Below are 14,833 nucleotides of genomic sequence, written 5' to 3'. Positions count from 1 at the left end.
ACTGCTTTCCTCCCTTTTCTCCTTCCTCCCTTCCTCCCTTCTTCCCTCTCTCTCTTCCTTCTTTCCTTTCTTTCTCTTTTCTTTGGATACGAGTTATGCCGTGCATTGTGAAAGGCACAGAGAACACAATGATGAACAAGACAGGTGTGATCCCATCCTCCTAGAACTTCTAATAGGGAATATTAATGAATAAGCAAATCATTAAAATAAAATACTGTAACTGATACTAGTTACCCAACATCCTTCTCCATTTTTTTTTCACTATTAGAATCTCAATTTTGTTCAGAATGGCAATGTCTCAGATTTTTAAAAAATTTCTTCTCTTGCTTCCTTAGTAGCTAGAAGTTGCTGTGTGACAAAGTTCTGGGCAATGAGACAGAGACAGAGGTTCTTGGAGATCGCATCCCTTTCTAAAGAAAAAAGCAAGCCCCTTTTGACTCTTGGCCCTTTCATTTTCTTTCCATTTGGAATGCTGCTATGATTCCCGGAAGTGCAGCAGCTTTCCTGTGAGCCTGAGGAAAACAACTATGTGTTAAAAATGGAAGCAAGAAGGTGGAAAGAGCCTGCGTGTGTCCCTGATGATGTTATTGATTCTTAGCACCAGCTTCATTGCCTACCTTTGAACTTCTTGTGGCATAAACAAATAGCCTTCTTATTGTTTAAGCTAATATAATAAGCTTTCCTGTTACATGCAACCCAAGGAAATAGAAAGAGACTAAATTATAATTAGTATCAGGATTACAGAGCCATGGATTAAAAATTAGTGCTCAATAATTACCTGCAGAGTCTAAAAAAGAAAACAGCGTAACCACTCTCAGATTTCTGAGATATTGTCTCACTTTGTGTACCTCAACTCCTAGCAATGCTCTCCACGACAAAAGGAGCAAAGTGTGGCACTTCACTGGCAATCCAGACCCAGCATTGTTTTAAAAGTGATTTATGATGATTGGGCTGTTTGCTAAGTCTGGGAAACCAGTGTAGCAAATTTAGATGGGAAGTGGATACAGATCTGGGCTCAGTTCTAGAAATTTCTTGTTACAAAAGATTGCTTTCCTTGCGCAGGTAAAGACTCATAACAGTTTAGTTATGGACTCAGTCTGAATTGTTGACAGGGCCACTGCCTTCACTGTGTCTTTTGACTAGCAAGCATTTTACAGGTTAGGGACAATAGTAAATAAAAAGTGATGTGAGTGTATTTGTGTGTATACACATGCTTTGGGGGAGTAAAGACAGTTGTGGCCTCAGCAATAAATTACCCTTCACCTGCTTCGGAAATACCCTTTACCAGCTCTCAATAAAGACCTCAATCATCTGTTGAAGATGAGGCCTCCATTCGGGCTTAGCAATAGGGGATGCCTGCAAGTCTCCTGATTGCTTGTGGACATCATCTGCTCCATGAACTGCTGGCGTGATACTTAATTCTCAGAACTTAAGCACACAACTCAAATTCATATATCATACAGTAGGGAGGGGCATGGCTTGATATAGGGGCTGGTGAAATGGAAAACTAGATAGAAAGTTGCTTGAAGGAGTTTAGTCCAAAGGAGAATTCTTCAGGAAAAAGGGAGAGTGTCCCCCTGCCTACTTTTGATTGAAGCTAAGTTACACTGGTAACGTTCTAGAGAGGTACACTTGGATTCCTTCTTGACACTGAGTTAGATCAACATTTAGAAACCTAGAGCTTGGCTTAAATGCCCAAGATTCACGTGCTGTTATCCCTCAGAGGCCATGCCTTTGGTAGTCAACAGCTCCTAGGCTCTGTTCTGTCTGCTCGATCCTCTCTCACCTTCTTTCTTACTTTATTGGTGTACAGAACACACCTGGGCTGCTGAACGTTACCGGGATGCCTTCTTACACGAAGAATTGTTGCCCAGGGCTTTCCAGGACATTTCCCTGCGCTCTGCAGAAGCCCTCAGCTTTGGGTCAGCATTTTGGAAGGGAAGACAATTGATGCTTTCAGCCTTGCTGATACAATTCTTTTTGATGTGTATCATGTGTTTTGACACAATCCCCTGAGCCATTGCGGTTTTCAATATTCTTGGGCCTATAATGAAAGTCAAAGAGAGGGGAATGTTCTCACTTAATGTTGATTTCTAATATTGATGGCACGTTACCTCGTTTGTGTTTCTGAAGCTTCAAGGGATAGAATTAACCCCTTGGGTCTCGGATTAGGTACATCTCTTGAGGGCCTGTGGCTGTCAAAAGCTGACACTGACACTGGAGACAAAAGAACTTCGGGAGGAGCACATGCTGTGCTTATGCAGGTAACTAATTTTTCCCATCAGTATGAATTTTATGGCAAATACACCAGCTGCAGAAGAATTTGTGGGCTTTTTTTTTTTTTTTTTTGGCTGTAAGGCATCTTAGAGAGTGTTTGCCAATTTTCTGTCTCAAAAAAGGTGTCTTAGCATCTTGATTTAGCCCTGAATAATTCAACAGAATCTCTAATAACAGACTTGCATGTTGCAAAGCCCCAAAACATGTTGTAAGCTTAAAGAGGCAGCAAGAAATTTAGCATCACAAACAAAAGTCAAAGAATCAAAGCTAGGAGGTCTTTAAAGGGTAGGAGCAGTGCCTCACACATGTGCTGGGTGCTTATTTTTGCTGACAGTTTCCTTGTTTTTTTAAAGAGCGGTGGCTCTGAAAAGGGACCAGGAACATTCCTGGAAGTTGGTTGTTGCTCTTAATTCCTTTTTTATGAGAATTTCCTTCTTATGGCTTGTCCATTCATTTGTTCATCCTTTCATTCCTTCCTTCCTTCCGTCGAACACATAATTATTGAGTGTCTACAACTTTCCAGCTACTGTGTTAGGCCTTAAGGATTTGAGGGTTAGGGGAGCAGACCCAGCCCCTCATCTATAAAGAGTCTAATCTTGCTCTCTCTTCCCAAGGCAAGGTAGTTTTGGTGTTCTCTTGGATTCTGAGTTACACCAACCTCTTTCCATCAAATTCCGTCTCATCCTTCTCCTCCCTCATTTTTCTCTAAATCTTCTTAAGTGGCTTTTGTTGTTTTGTGATTTTCCACCAAAATCATGATAAGAATATTGGAAACCCTCACATACAGAAGAACATGGAAAGGAACTGCGAGGGCTTGGTTTGGGGGAGATTATGACTTTGGAAGATGTCTTCTTCTCTTTGCTTCATAGATTTGAAAGGTTGTCATTAGAAGAGAAATTAAGCTTAATGTGTATCTTTCCAAGGGGCAGATCTAAGACGAAATGGGAAACAGATTTGGGCTCAAAGGAACCATCAATTTTCTAACAAGCAGGGTGCAGGGACCTGTGCCTGACACTGGGCTGAGTGTGTGCATGTGTTCATGTTTGCATGTTTTCCTCTGTATGTATAGATGACGGTTTCTCAACCTCAGCACTAGTGACATTGTGGGTCGGAGAATGGGGCCTTTGTTGGGGCTGTCCTGTGCATTGTAGGGTGTTTCACAGTATCCCTGACTTCTACCCACCAGTTGCCAATAGCACTCCCTAGTTGTGACAACCAAGGATATCTCTAGTCTTTGCAAAAATGTCCCCTGGGGGACAAAATTGCCCATGGTTGAGATATCTATATAGATATATAGATATAGATATATAGATATATAGATATATAGATATAGACATATAGATATATACACATACACATTGGATAGATAGATACATTTATCTGGGATAGAGCTAAGACTCTGATTTCAAACCCACAGATTCCCTGGCAAACAATATAGCTTCCTTGGTGTACAGGGGCTTCTCAGCACTGTAGCTATTGAAGTGGACGGCCATTTGTCAGGTGGAGTAGAACAGAATATTGCCTCAGGTGGGGAGCGGGACTCCGCAATCTGTAAGGCCCCGCTCTTCCAACTAACAGATTTTGTAATTCCATAAGACCAGATTTGAGTTAATAAAATTGGTGTCAGTTTCTAAGGGAATATACCAAACTAAGGTTATGACAGTGGGCCTCACGGTGCTGTTTGAAATATGATGCATAGCTGTAGGGTGGGATGAGTAGAAATGGTTGAACTTGTTTGGGGTTTAATTGGCAATCAAAAATTTGCTTCCTAGATGTGGGCATGTCACTGTAAAAGCACACCCAGGACCTTACTTTGTCTGGCTAAAGTTATTAATATGTGTTGATTGATGTCAAAATGGGAATTGAATCATAAATGTGCTTTGGGGCCTCGGGCTGGTGGCTTGGCAGCTTCTTTAGCCTTGTCACTTTGGAGAGACAGCTCACATGGCCCTGCCTCATTTTTTTGATGATTTCTTAAAGATTTCACTTTATCATCTTTTGTCTACGAGCAGGCTTTGCTCTCCATCCCATTAGTGTTACCTCCGCCATGGCGCAGTCAGAACAAAGTTGTTACCCACAAAGGAACCCTGGATAGATTTCATACTGGAGTGAAACAATGGGGTTGTACACTCCATAAAGAAAACAAAATAAAATAAAATGTCCCCAATTAGTGCTATTTACAGACATGTAACACCATGGCTGCTGATGGGGAGTGTATGTTCCTTTCCCAGGGGAGTCCCAAAATTCCTCGCACTCGCTCACAGGAGTAAAAAAGCATGGTCTTTCTCATTTCCAAGTTAATCCAATTTGAGTGTGGGCTGAGAGGGACCAGAGCTTCCCGAAGGGCCTGGCAGAACTGGGCAGCTGAGCATCATTACCAGACCACACACGTCATGTTTAATAGCTAGATTCCGTGTGCTGGACCAGAGAGGAGGTAAATCAGTGTTAGAAATTCCTCAGGAGCAGCCTCCGTCTCCCTTCACACTGTGGAGGCTTTTGTCCAAGTCCCTCCTCTCTCACCTGAATTTCAACAGTTTCCTAAAGGTGTCACCAAGTCTAGATGTGGCTTATTCCAATCTACTTTCTTCAGCGTTGGTGAAGTGGTCTCCTTAAGCCCCAGGATGATCACGTCATTTCCCTCACTTAAAAACTCTTTTGGTTCTTTTGTGCTTAAAGGATAAAATTCAAAATCCAAGTGATTGAGATAAATGACCCTTAATGCCAGCATATCCCCTTTCAAGCCAGCCTCTGCGCATGAGCCATCCTGTCCTCAAATGATAGTGAATTCCGTGTAGACATTGCCCCATGCCGCACTTTCTAACGATGATCTATTTCTTTCGTGGTCCAGCTCAGAAGTCCCCTTTGCGGTGAAGGCATCTTCATGCTCCTGGTTGGGACACATTTTACACTCTCCAGTGGCCCCTCAACACAGTATGTCCAACTTAGCATGTGATATTTCAATTTTATCTATTTACCTACTTGCTTATTTATCTGTTTATAAATCTATTTTTTTCTCTAGCCTTGATAGGTAGAGTACAGTCCCTGCAATGCCTGGAACATAAATAGCTGCTCATTAAAATATTTTGGAATGAATGCATGAATACATAATTGAATGTAAGTGTGAATAAACAAGCAGGTTCTCCCTGTCTCCAAATGATTCCTTAGAATAAATGGAAAAGCTCATTATTATAGTACAGAACAGTGATAGAGAAAGCAGATTCTGGATTCGCTCCTGGCTTCACTACTTGCTAGCTGTACGCCCTTTGCGAGTTACTTACCTTCTCTGGGCCCTCAACTATTTTACCTGTAAAATGAGGATAATATTATTATCCCCACTAGCACCTGTTTGTTTGAATTGTCATGAGGATAAAACATATTAGTATATTTAAAGTATTTTAAAACCTGGCCCATATTAAGTACTATGTTAGCACTAATTATTTTTGGAGGCACCAACTCTTCCCAGAATCTCTCTAATGCAGGATGTCTCCACCTTATGCAATGGCATCATCAAGAGGGATGAAAAAAAATGCAGACACTGGGGGCTCATTCCAGCCCAGGTGAATCAGAATCTCTGGGGTGAGGCCCAGGTTCGAATTCACTATCAGATGCTTAACAAAGAAACTTTAATGAAGTGCTTGTTCACCGAGGAAAGAGTTGAATTAAGGGACCAACGAGGATGGTGAGGCACCCAGAGGCTGGCAACAGTGAGAAGCCATTGGCACCACTGAGCTGAAGGAAGAAGGGAGAAGAGTGTCACTGGAGCCAGTGAGAGTGCAGTCCTGGAGGATGGGGTGCCCAAGGGGACCGTTATTTCTCATGAGGGACTGAGTCTCTGAGAGAGACACAGCACAGAGGCAGGGAAGACGTGGGAAAGAAGCACCTGACCTCTTTCCCCTTCCGCCTTTCATCTCCAACTGGTGCCTCCCCCAGGCAGAAGCCAGCTATAATCTGGCTGGCAAAGGAGCTGAGAGATGGGGTCATCAGGAGTCAGCATTCTTATCACAGACCAGGAAGAGAAGAGCAAGGAGTGGATTTGAGAAGACAAAGGGGAAAAAGTCAACACGTCAATTTTAGGGGAAAAAAAAAATCCTTGAGTGCTTCTGATGCACAGTGAGGAATAAGACCCACTGCCTTGATGGGGCATTCACATGGGCCCGCGCTCCAACTCCTCCAGCATTCAGGGAAGACAGCCATCTGAGGCCAGAGAGCACACAGGTAGCCTTCCGATACTACGGTTCTCAGTAGGTTCTCCCTATGCAGTCCCTCTTCCAGGACACCAGGGACTGGGGGAAGTGGTTTCTGGGAAGTACCCTGGCCATATAAACCAGATGGGTTTTGACCAAGGTAACAGCGGACTTTCTTTCCGGGAGTTTGGGTGCTGAATGCTGGGGAGACTAGTCAACGGGAGCTTGTGTTCCACCCCCGTAGTTTGGGAAGGGGGCTCCTAGCTCTTGCCTTTTGTTTTCTTCCAAGCAAACATGCCAGAAGAGACCCCTGAGATTTCTACCATATGTCACATCATCTGACTCAATCTAATTTGCATAACCCCACGGTGGAATTTGGAGTGGAAGGGTGCCTGGTGCCCCCCACAAAGTGCTCCAGTTTGCATTGAACCCACCAGCTTGTTTTCCCATTGACTGTGTCGGCACGTTTCAGAAGATTTCATTTCTGCTGCTTCCTTTCCGAAAGGAGGAAGGTATAAATCATAGGCGCAGAAGTAACTAGCAGTTGTGACATTTTGTTACAGAGTTTAATTACATGAATCATAAAATATTGCTACAATTTTCCAAACTGTTAAACCTTAATTAATATGAACCCACAGGGACCACCTTGATCGTTCTAAATATTCTGAATCACAACTCCTACGGTAGTACTTCCATCCGCCTGAAGTGCTTTGTAATTTGCAAAAAGTGATTAATTATTAGAAATGAAACCAGACAAATTAATTTAATATAAATGAGGCTGTACATGATTTGATTAATTCTTTTTAATTACCTATATGTTATTTTTTCAATAGTTGAACAAAGAAGCCTATTCTTCTCCTGCATGTTCATATTCATTAATCTCATTAGCACAGAGTATTAATATAATTTTATCGCACATTCCAGAAGTACAGCACATTGACAAACCGTAATGAATCGCGGCATTAGTGTCCTATCACTACATTAATTTCAAGACATGCCTGGCTCATCTGCAATTTACTTTGAGACTTACTTTAAAATGAGCTGAATAAGCGTGTAATTATGACATCTGCTTCTTTTCAGGTACCTTCTTTGTAAATCAGTGACAAAGGAATAGCAGGTTTAAATATGTGTTAACACTTGGATAGCATGTATAATTGCAATATGGCGATGTGTAATGAAGATTAAATTAGACCGTACTATACCTGACATATGCAAGAACATAATTGAACTATTGTCATTGTTAAAGTAGAAGCAGCTGCAAAATAATAACATTTGAATCGAGGACAGAGAAATGAAATTAGAAAAGAAGGTGAAGAGGATAGTCTCAATGAGTCACCAAGAAAAGAACCATATCAAAACAGGATCCTGCAAACTCTAAGAGTTCAGCGTCTTCGCCTTTTGTGGCTGATGACAGTTGGTCATGAATTTCATGAACTGTTCCAAAAGGGTCCATTTCGGATATCACTGGGGCATGACCTCACACTGCATATCTTGCATGCTCAGAACCTCTGCTCCGGGCTGTGGGGTGGGCACCATGCCCAATGTTCCCATCTTGAGCCTCAGGCAGGGAAGTGGAATTCTGGGATCGAAATCTAGACACCCCGCATGGTTAACCCTAGATTTCCCTGAGCAAGACACCTAGGACGACTGATTTGAGATTGCCTGGGGAGCAAAACAACCCTGAACTTGGCTTCTAGGGGAGACAGGAGGAAAGGACATAGGGATTTGTCATCTTTAGAGGTCCGTGCAGAGTTGGGATAAAGAACAAAATTGTATCTTCTATCACAAACCCTCTCCCATCTTTCCTGAAAATGGACTCTTACGGCAGCCTTTAGGATTTATTCAATTTTTGGTAAGGATTTATCGCGTGCCAAGTCTACTGTGTACCTTGGGTATTCCTGGGCAAAGTAGGGGCCCACTTAACCGTAACTATGGTTTTTCTCTCTTGGAAGCCATAAGTGCTTTAGTGTAGAGCTTGACGGGAGCCAAAAAATATTGCTTTTGAGTTTAACAAATACTCCAAAGGAATTTGGGGCTATATCTCAAAACAATTGTAAGGAATTGGCTTACTCAACAAAATCCCCATGTCAGCCTTTTTACATTGATGCTAAGGAAATGTGAAGAGATGCTCAAAGGAGATGAAAGGAACACTGCTTCATCAGAAGATGCTCGCACTGAAGTGCTGACATGGGGGCTTCCTAGCAGAGTCGACGAGAGGAAGGGGGGAGCATTATTTTCTTGGGTTAGAACGTTTAGCTACTCAAAGTAATATCATATTAGATGGGACTGACTTATTAAATACTTAAAAATACCTTCTGGGAGAGAACTTGATATTTACAGAGTTACTGTGATAGAACCATTAAATGGTAGACATTGAAGTCAACTTAGAGAGCCTCTATTTGGAAGTGTGGTTTTGGAAATCAACCACAGCATGATCACCTGAGAGGTTTGTTAAAACCTAGGTTCCCAGACCACGCCCCAGAGCTTGGGGATCAGAAACGCTGGGAGTGCTGTTTGGGAATCTACATGTTTAAAAAGCTCCTGGTGATTCTTGGTATGCAAAGCTTGACATAATCTAGCCTCCTCATTTTACAGAGGAGGGAATGAAGACCCTCAGAAAGGAAAGGGACAGAGACAGAGCTGGGACGAGAACCCAAGCAACCTGACTCCTGGTCCAGTGCTCTCTCCTCTGATGCTGAGCGTGCCATGGGAAGGAAAAGGCAGGATGTGGGTTTCGGCAGTCAGTGGGCACCTGCAGCAGCATCATTTTGTCCATTGAATTTGTGCTTCGCAAGTTTGGCAAACAGGTGTTATAATGTTAACTGACTCTATCCACTGAGGTGGGTAGGCCTATTGCAAATTCAGGAGTTCAGAGGAGCTGTGCTGTTCAGGCCTCATCAGAAGAGAGAATGGTCGTGGGAGAATTTTCTGCAAAATTTTGGAACAAGAAAGAAAGTATGATTTTCAACTTGCAATGAGGAATATTTCAATGTCAACCTTTTTTCCCCACTCGTCCATTTATTCCTTAGTGTATCCGTTCATTTTACAACCTCTAACGAGCTCATCCTTTTGCCAGGTATGACATTAAGCACTAAGATTACAACAATGAGCAAGAAAGAAACAATTTCTGCCCCCAAAAAGAATCGCTTAGATCCAACCAGTTCCTGTTCTCAGAGGTGATTTGAAACAAAACAAGTCTATTATATGGGTTGTTTCTCCTCTCTTCTGTGCTCACAACTATGCACCTAGGCTTCCTAGTGTCTAAAGGATCGTTTGGGGATGCTGGTCCTTATCCTTCTCCCCTCCTGCTTTCTCACTTAATGTGAGTAAGTGAGTAATCATATTTTAGGACCGGTCTGAATAATTGAACCCGTACTTTCTAAATGCTCCTCACTTCCTCTTGTCAACTCTGCCAGGAAGCCTGTGTCAGCACTTCCCTGCAAGCATCTTCGGACGAAGCCGTGTTCCTTTCATCTCCTTTTAGCTCCTCTTCACATTTCCTTACTGGTTACTGACATGACCGCTTGTTTAACAAATGTGTACTACTTATTGTTTAAATATTAAATAATTGATGGAAAACTAAGTACAACATTTACAGTGATATAGTTTTCATTCCGTATGAGGGCTTCTTGGTTAAAAGAAACCATGTTTTAGAGTTTCTAATTTCTTAGGGATTGAAAGAAGCATGTCGGCACCCATTTCAACAAGGGTGTCAGCTGAATGAGAGAGAGACTGTATCAATTAGGATAGACTGGGCTGGGCTGCAGTGACAGATAACACAAAAATCTCAATGACAGTGAACCTCAAGGGCTCTGTTCCACTTGGTCAGAGCAGCCTCCATTTTGAGAGCTGCTGTTACCATCCAGAGGTGAAGAGTGAGCTCTGAAGGGTCTGAGACCACAAATTAAAGCTCCAGTTCAATTGTGGCCCATGTCACTTCTACTTGCAAATCATTGGCCACAGCTAGTCCCATGGCTCCACTCAAACGTGAGGAGCCAGGAAGTGCAGTCCTACCCGGTGTCCCAGAGGAAGGAGGGTGGAGAGATTTGGCAGATGACACTAATGACTAGCACAGAGGCTAATCGGATGTCATCATCCTTGTTGACGTTTCCAGTCTGTGTGCTAGAATGAGGCTCCAAAATGGGTAAAACTTGTCGTCTCAACCTGACTTTCTCTGCTGAAAATCTTATATGACACCTGCCCAAAGAAAGTTACTTGGCCGACCTATTCTCTGTTCCTGAGTAAAAGTTGACTTTCTTGGAAAGTTGCAAAGAAAAGGCAGGTCCTTCCAGTTCCTAACTACGAGTTACGGTGAGGGGTGGGAGGCAGCAAGCCCCTAACTGGCTTTAAACCATCTCTTCTTGTATATGGAAAACAGAGAAAGAGAGAGACCTGTCTGTGCTGTGGGACACTTCTTGCCTGATGACTAGTCTTATATTGAAGATTTAGGTGACAAATCCGTACATCAAATAATATAAAAATGGTTCTATTGAGCAGATGAAATTTTTTTTTTACTCTTTGGAACTTTAAAAGTTCTTTCGAAACCACAGGGCTCTCTAAACAAGGCATCGCCTGACAGCAGGAGCTATTTCTGCCCAGAAGAGGAGAGGTTAACATTTTTCATAATAATGGGTTTCACCCTCATGACGCAGATGAAGCCTGCAATTGTTTTTGATCTTCTCTGGGCTTGCCTAGCTATCTAAAAGTCACTGTAGTGGGAGGGAGCCAATGGGAAATCACCACTGAAATCACAGCCGGAGCTGCTGGGCTGGGCTCCCGTGTGCTCCATTTGAAAGGTCTGTGGTGCTGCTCTAGTGGATGTCTTATTGTACGCTAGCTAGTCTTAAGTCCTCTGAAATGCCTACATGATTAGGATGCAAAAGAAGATGCTGGAATCTTATATGCTGCCTGCCAGGACCATAATTTTCTACAAGAACTTTGGAAAACTATAGCAATGTGTGCTGCAGCCAAACATATGCTTTCCCTTTAACTCAGCAGTTCCACGTCTACGTATATTCTCAAGAGAATTAAGTGTACGTAGTCGCCAATAGACACGTATAAAACTGTTCATAGTAACAAGTGTCATAAAAGCCCAAAACTTGAAATAACACATGTTCCATCAACAGTTGAACACATAAAATGTGGTATATTCATGTAATGGAATGTTACACAGTAATGCAAATACCGAGCTACTCCTGGGTGAATCTCCAGGTATAATGCAGAAGGAAATAAGCCACATAGAAAAAAAGTATCTATAGTATGATTCTACTCATAGAAAATGCAAAAAACAGGCAGAGGTCAGAAGCGGTGTCACCTTTGGGGAGAAGGAGGTTTAATCTTTGCAAAGCATATAAACATGTCAATACATAGGAGTGTGCACACGTGTGTGTGTGTGTGTGTACATACCTTAATGAGCTATGTGACCTGGACATTTAGTAACCTAACCCGTCAGTTACTTGCTTAATTTCCCTAACTGTAAAATGATGATAACAATAATAATACCTGCACATAGGATTGTTGAGAAGGTCAGAATAAGAGATATGTGTAATACATGTGAAAGAATAAGATATACATGTGTGTGTATGCATGTTTATTTGTGGGAGTGTGTACACACACATGCATACATACACACACACGTATTTCCTCTATGAAAGGACGAAAAGAACACTTGCTGGTTGCCCATGCATTCCGTTCACTCACTCAGGCAAGAAATACATATCAAGAGCCGGCTCTGCTGGCAGCTGTTTTATAGACTGGTTTGAGTGGTGAACAAGACAGGTGGGGGCCCTGCCCTCAAGGCGGTTACATTCTAATTAGAGAAGACATGTGACAAAAGAGGTGGACAAATAGCACTTTTTCAGTTTGTGAAGAACTGGTGGTAAGAAAAAGAAACACTGCAGGTGAGAGTGGGCGGAGCTAATTTTCACGATGGAGTCAGGCGCCAGCTCTCTCAGGACCTGGAGCTGAGACTTGAAGGATGGGAGGAGCCTGCTCTGGGGGGAGCCTGGAAAAGAGTATTATAGGCAGAGGGAACAGCAAAGGCAGAGCCCAGAGAGAGTGGGGAGAGTGCAGGGTGTGAGAATGAGAGCTGGGGCCGGAGGGGAAGAGGGTGGAATCTGGCAGGTGGGAGAGCCGGCAGGGGAAGCTCATGCACAGCCCTGGAGACCAGGGAAGAAGTCTGATTTCATTCTAAGTCCACCTGAAAACAATTGAAGGGTCTTTACGATCTTATTTTGTATTTTAAATGTATCATCCTGCCTCGGTGAATTTCTTTAAATATATTATCTCTATAAAAAGTGAGACTTTTATGCCCTTAAATTGGTAGAACTGGAACTCTTTTGGGGGAGAGAACTGAATTTATTTGTAAAAAAAACAAAAACAAAACCCTTGGTAACTGGAATAGAGTGAAAAAGGTAATGGGTGTGTTGCCAGGAGTCAAGATGCCAGCAGGCAGCCTGGTTTGCGTTTATATTTGGGGCAAGGGCTCTTCTCACACTCCTGAGAAGACAGCAGAGAGACTTGGAAGCTGGTGAGATGCCGTGAAGTGACCAGTGAAAAATATGTGGTGTGGGGCCATTAGCAGTTTCAAGAATGAATGTCTAATGCTTAATATAAAACATGCTTTATTATGATGTAAATACCTTGTCTCCCATCCCCTAAAATTCCGTGAAGTCTACTCCTGACTGTTGGCATGACTCGGAAGTTTGTGGAATTTAAGAAGAGGCTGATATTCACGGTCTGGAGTGGAGTCGGGTGCGTGCACTGAGAGTGGCCGTGAGAGTGTGAGTCCACCACCTCCCAGGGAGTTTCAGCAGCTGTGCTTGAGGTTCCAGCCTGGACAGAGCTCAGGATAGAAGATACGGTAATCTTACTGCAACTTAAAGGGTCAAAAATCTAAGCAACATTTGGATTGCATCTCATGTTAGTCAAACTAATAAAAACTATCTTTCTATTAACCTGCCAGACAGTTTCTTAGTGTACAGTGGAGGATATCTTATCCTGGGCACCAAAACAATCAGCTGCCTTTTCTGGAGCCCTCTTCCTAGTATCAGAATTCCTAGAAGCATGGCGAGCAGTTCCTCTGGGCAAAGTGAGGAATACGTTATCCGAGTTGGCCGAGGCCTCTGTGGTGGAGCAGCCAGAGCAGAGGCTGGATGTTGGTGCCCCCGGGTCAGCACCTCTCCTCAAGGCAGCTAGAGACACCCGACAACAGCCGGCTTTCTGAGCTTCCTTGTGCTACTTTCGAAGCTGCCATCTCCTTCCGTTCATCCAGGCTTTTCTCCAGGCGGGATGCGGTGCCCTCAACTGGATTGGGATGTACAAAAGTATGATCATATTTTCCTGTCCAGAGTTGTCTCTAGCTTCCACCCATTACAGTCCCCAGGCTCCCGTGCTTTGCATTTACCTGGGAGGTGTTTCAAGGTCCAGACTGGGGCCAGCCTGCATGGCCCAGACCCTCTCTGTCTCTTACAGCTGAGTGACCTTGGCTCCTTACAGCGCCTTGCTCACTGCCTCAGTTTTCTCATCTGGAACATGGGGATAATCATAATAGCTACCTCATGGGTTTTTTGTAAACGTTAAATCAAAATATATATTTGTTGATATATAAATATTTTCAGTTATTTTATACATGATGTATATATGCTATTACAACATATATATATACAATCACTTACCGTATAGTTATAGAATTAAAATAGTGACCTCGTAAGGTTGTTGTAAAGAGCGAATGAATATATATGTATTCATTTATATATCTAAGTGATTATATAATATATGCATATGTTACAACATACATAACCTCTTAGTGTGTATATGCATAACACATATGTATCGCTCACATATATACATACACAAATATGTATATACACAGATATCATTTAGAAGACTGTTACCTAGGTAAATACTTTGTAAGTTTATGCAATCAATTATTGTTACTTATAGACTCTATATATACTGGTGACTACAACAGAATGCTAATTATATACAATTTGTGGAAGCTAGAATTCGAAGAACGATCCCATTTCCCTCATTTTCGCTTTTGGAGGGCTGCAGGAAAGGTCTGTGATAAAGAGCTCGACCTCAGCCCTGTGCCCCCGGACGCCAGCAAAGATCCATCCCAGAGGGAGAAGAGGGCAGACGTCAAAGGAGCGCTGTCCTTTATCCACTGCCTGCTAGGAAAACTCAGGCACTTCACGTCATCGGATAGGTAAAAGAAAATAAAGAGAAACCCAACCAACTCACCAGCATCTACAACCGGACGAAGAGGGGAAGAGGGGAAGCGATGAGGAGAGCAAAGGGGCTGAGCTGGGAGGGAAGGCCTGTGTGGAGGGAGGGGACACCGCGTCTCACTGAGCAAGTTTACAGGCTCT

This window comes from Equus przewalskii, chromosome 3, assembly GCF_037783145.1.
Source record: "Equus przewalskii isolate Varuska chromosome 3, EquPr2, whole genome shotgun sequence".
In the NCBI taxonomy this organism is placed as follows: domain Eukaryota; kingdom Metazoa; phylum Chordata; class Mammalia; order Perissodactyla; family Equidae; genus Equus; species Equus przewalskii.
Note: the sequence above shows the minus strand (reverse complement) of the source record.